A 5,036-nucleotide genomic window follows, 5' to 3' on the forward strand; every position below is an offset into this window, starting at 1 on the left:
GCCACCATCGCCCGGCTTGGTTAATTCTCAGATTGTCACTTTTTGTTGCTGTTGTTGTTCTAAGCCCTTATCTAGGGTACTTTAGAAGAAGAAGGTATAGTATTTACTCATTTATGGTGCTGGAGTTTGAACCCAGAGCCTCGCTGAAGTCAAGCAAGTTCTTTACCAGTTCAACCAAATCCACATCCCAAAGCTGTGTGTTTAGGTGAAGTGCTTTCTGACGTTCCCTCTAAGTTGACAGTCACTGTCAGTGCTGAGCACTGAGTAAAAGCCTGGTGGGGTCCTGAGGTGAGTGACCTCCAGCCTGCCTCCTTTGCTCGCTCCTTTTCTCCTAGCCATTGTGTAGTTACAAACTTTTAAACGTATCAGATTCGACTGGAGCAACTGTCCCTGTATTTCACATAGCTGAATGATTAATTTATTAATTAATACTTTTATTTATTTATTTGTCTTGCTAGTGTTGCGGATTGAACCTAGGACTTCATGATCTGTGCATGCTGGTCAAGCACTCTATCCCCCAGTAGGAGTGCTTATTTTTGTTGTTCATGATACTGAATATTTGAAGCTTTTGCATCACATTTCCTGGCTTCCTCTTGGAGCTGTTTCCTCTGTTCCTTTGAGGGTTAGTCTCTTAGTAATCAAGGCATGCATTGATTGACCACCCTCTGTGTACACAACAGTGAGACAGCTCAGCAGCAGATGGCAGCAAAGTTTCCAGTCTAAGGCTGCAATGGCAGAACCCTTGGTTCCATCCCTGCATCTTATAAACTGAGCATGGCAGTGCATGCTGTAATCTCAGCATTCTGGAAGTAGACACAGGAGGACCAGAAGTTCAAAGCCATCTTTGACTGTGAAAAATCTTGAGAGAATAAAAAAGATGCTGCAGTGGGAAAATGCTTGTTCAGCATGTGTAGCATTTGTGAGGCCTGGGTTTGAGCCTTAGCGTTGCACAAAGAAAGGTGCAGGTCAGGTGAGACGGTAAATCATGTGTGAAGAGGTACAGACATGGGTGTCAAGCCATAAGGGCAGTAACTTCTGTAAGTGTGAAGTGGACACCTGCTGTGGCTTTCCAGCTGGAGTGTCAAGACTGCGGAGGGAAGAGTGCCTCTGTAGCCAAGGACAGTGTTGCATGCCTTCCTGCATCCCCGCAGTGCTGTCCTCACAGGTGTGTGCTGTCATGCCAGTTTATGGAGTGCTGGGCTTTCGTGCTTACCAGCCAAGCACTGTCCCTGCGCCACATCTCCAACCACAAAACAGATGTAAATAGACATGTTTGCGTAGAATTTACACCAGTAAAGCTACAAACAGGTTGGAGAGATGGCTTGTTGATGCACTCGATGCTCTTCAGTTCTCAGCAGCCATATGGGTGGCCCCAGGGGACCTAATGCCCTCTCTGTCCTCACTGTGTCCCCCCCCACATAACTGGAATCTAGAAAATAAAAATAAGTAGAAAATATAAAAATTATAAAAATAAACATAAATCCACAGGGAAAATTATAAATAATTCAAATGTCCAGTGGTCTCAAATATTTTTATGTCCACACTGAACATTGTGAAGACATTAAACAGGATGAAATCAGACATGTGTATTCTTAGGAGGAAAAGATGATTCCAAGATATGACTTCAAACAGCGGGTTGTAAAACACAAGGTTACTTTAAAGGGTAAAAATGTATGTGGTACACATATAAACATGAATGGAAAGGAGACTTTAAGGGCTAGTGCAATGGCTCAGCAGTTAAGACCCCCTGCTGCTCTTGCAGAGGACTTGGATTGGCTCCCTGGTGCCTACATGGGGCTAACAATGATCTGTAATTCCAGTTCCAGGGACTCTGACTGCTTCTGGCTTCCACAGGCACCAAGCACCCATGTGGTGCACATACATACATGCGGCCAGACACTCGTACATATAAAACTAAATACTTTTCTTTTTAGAAAGGGAGGGACCTTAAAATAGCTCATACACTTAAAAGATTGAGACTGGAGAGGTGGCTGTCACTGAGAGCTTTTTCTGGTCTTCTAGAGGACTTGGATTGGGGTCTGATACCCCCTTGTGGCCATTGCAGGCACCTACACTCATGTGCACTTAACCCACAAAGACATAAATACTTAAAATTAATGAAGATAAATCTTATAAAAGAGAAGATCTTCTACTCATCTGTATATTTTAGCCCATTTGGAAAGGTTTAAGAATGATATGTGCTTTTTAATATTGGCTGTTGTTTCTCAAGTGTTCACAACAGCATGTGTACTATAAAGCACTTTCCTCCACCGTTTCAGCATTAAATTAGTGTAATCTGTGTTTGACAAGCAGAGATAGTGGAATTAGGGTGGCATAGAATAAGTCCAGCCTTACACAGCAACTTGACTGAATTGGAACCTAGACCCTCTGGTTCCAAAACCTCCCTTCCTGCTGAGAATCTAACCCAGAGCCTTGGACACACTAGACATTCTACCAGTGAGCTACATTCTCTGCCTAACATAAGATCCTGCCATGTAGCCCAGGCTGGCTTTGAACTCTGATCTTCCTGTCTGAGCTTCCTGATTACAGCAGATAGGCTGGGATTGCAGGCTGCTTCTGCTACGTCTGGCTGTGAGACTGTTCTTAAGTGTTGAGTTGTGCAGTCCAGGGAAAGGTCGTGAGTTTTAAAAGAATGTCCAAGCTGGGTGCGTAGGTGCACATTTGTAATTCCAGCACTTGGAGGGACGGAGGGGTGGAGACTAGGATAAGGAAGCCAAGACCAGTTTTGACCCACAGCAAATTCAAGATCAGCTGTCTACACCAAAAGAAAAAGGTTTTTTGTGTTTTAAATTTAGACTATCCAGATCCTTTGAGAGACTCTTGGGGTTGCAACCTCTCCGGGTGGCCTGACCCACAGTGCTTGGTGGCATCTCTGCTGTTACTAGAATCTCCTTCCTTTGGATAAACCAGTAGGAATGTCAGAAACCCAACTTTGAACTTCACTGTAATTTAAAGTCCTGTGGGCTCAACTGTGGAGATGTGGGCTTTCGTAAGCCTTGCTGAGCTCTGTGGGGAAGGACAAGAATGAGTGATACTAATTTAAAGGGTTTTGCTCTTGAATGTAACTGGAAGATGCATTAGGTATCAGGGCGTCAGTCTGGAGTGCTCTTGAGTGCTTTGTACGTGTTCACCTGGGAACTTTTATTTTGGTTTGGTTTGGTTTTGGTTTTTCAGGGTTTCTCTGTAGCTTTGGAGCCTGTCCTGGAACTAGCTCTCATAGCCCATAGCCTGGGAACTTTTTGATCCAAGATCAAGTTGGTATTGCCTGAGATTGTAACTCACTAATGAGGGTCTTGCCTACCATGAGGCCCTGGGTTTGACTCTAAGGACTGCAGGCAGGCAGACCGCCCAGCTCTGCTGATCCATCAGTAGACAGATAAGGTAGCAGCTATTCAATTCCATCCTAATCCCAGGTGATTCTTGCCCACCTCCTCCTATCTTTAGCTTGAGATTTCTTCCTTCTGTGAGGTGAGACACCTTTAAGTGAGAAAGAGAAAAACTGTTACTTGCTAGTCAAGCTCCAGACCAGGGAGAATGGTTGCCACATCCTTTAAGCGTCCGAGATTCCCAGATGGTAGTTCCTGTGTGGATTCCACACCATCGCACATACCACCTGGCTTCTCCTTTGCCCAGTGCTCACTCAGGGTGTCTCACCCTCCCACTTGTAGTAAGATAGGGCAGAGCCCAGGGCACATTATCTGCTTCCTTTCCTAGAGACACAGTAGAACTCAGATCCTCTGCAAGTTTCATCCAGAGACTGCCCATGACATGAAGACAAAACGAATTCCATTTTCTTTTGAACATGTGTTTTTCTAGACCCTACTACATGTCAGGTCTAGTGCACAGCACAGGAAGTACTAAAGGGAATGAGGCACAACTTCCACAAGAGACTTCTGTGTCTATTGGAGGCTGTGGAGGGCACAGGAACCAGACCATCAAAGCTGAGTCAGTGTGTGTGAGGCCTGAGGGCGTCTTGGGTGTCCTTGCTTTCCACCATCTTTGAGCCCCTCTGGGGGTTCTCTGTCTCCACTGCTCATCTTTCAGTAGAAGGACTGTGATGGCAAATGCCTGCTGCTGAGCCTGGCTTCACATGGCTTCTGGGGATCCTCTCACACGCATGAGCCAGCTTCACAGAGTGTCTTCTAGTGTTCGTGGAGAAGCCAGGGCAGCAGCTGGCATGAAGTGCCTGGGGGATGAATCAGCAGCACTAAGGAAGGGAGTCTCCAAGTGGAGGTGGTAGCTGTTCAGTTGGGTCTCAAAGGACAGTGATGAGCTAGCACTCTTGACTTGAGTGCAGGGATGCTGATTGGTAAGCATGTACCTGGCACCAGAGCCCCACTGGAACAAACCCTTTTTTGGCAGACTGCCTGTCTGTGTTCTGTTTTATTGAAAAGACAACTGGAAAATTCTCAGGACTTCACCAAATATCCCATAGGACCTGTCTGTGGCTCCTGTCTTTCTCGCCCCAGTGTGTAGCACCTGCTTTGACATTTTCCCTCTGAAACAGTAATCTCTGGTAGAAAGAAGCCCCCCTTTCTGAGGAAAGCAGTAAGCAGATTGGCTGCCCAGCTCTGCCCTAGGTCCTTGCATGGAAGCAGTCAGCTTTCCTTCTTTCTACTCCTTTGTGAAGGAGCTTGTCACGCCTAATGAGAAAGGTCTTCCGGCCAGGCTTGTTGTTTCTGTAAGCTGTAAATGACCTGAGAAAGTCAAAGAGTACACTTAACCATGTTCCACAGGAGAGAAAGGAGTGGGAGTGGAGAGAGCTTTCTGCTGGGTCCATGCTCTGCGCTGTGTGATGGGTGGACTGTGCACTGCTGCTGAGGCGGTCAGCTTCGGATCCCAGTCACCTTCCAATTGTCATAGATTGCTCCGTCTGCAGCATCTTGAAATTCACACAGACGTGTGGGCAAGGTCCCCTGTATAATGTGATTTGGTTTCCCCACCTGAGCTGTGGCTGCCCTGCTCTGCAGGGTGAAACATGATGTCAAGGTGTATCCGTTTGTTTTTTGTTTTTT

General features: G+C 46.1%; 1 protein-coding gene across 1 annotated transcript in view; it reads left to right on the forward strand.

Moving 5' to 3' along the window:
• The window catches only part of Kdelr2 (KDEL endoplasmic reticulum protein retention receptor 2), a 17,170-nt gene that overhangs the window by 3,035 nt on the left and 9,099 nt on the right, over nt 1-5,036 (forward strand). The gene's annotated exons all lie outside the window — the stretch shown is intronic.

Source organism: Microtus ochrogaster, unplaced genomic scaffold, assembly GCF_000317375.1.
Source record: "Microtus ochrogaster isolate Prairie Vole_2 unplaced genomic scaffold, MicOch1.0 UNK27, whole genome shotgun sequence".
Classification (NCBI taxonomy): Eukaryota; Metazoa; Chordata; class Mammalia; order Rodentia; family Cricetidae; genus Microtus; species Microtus ochrogaster.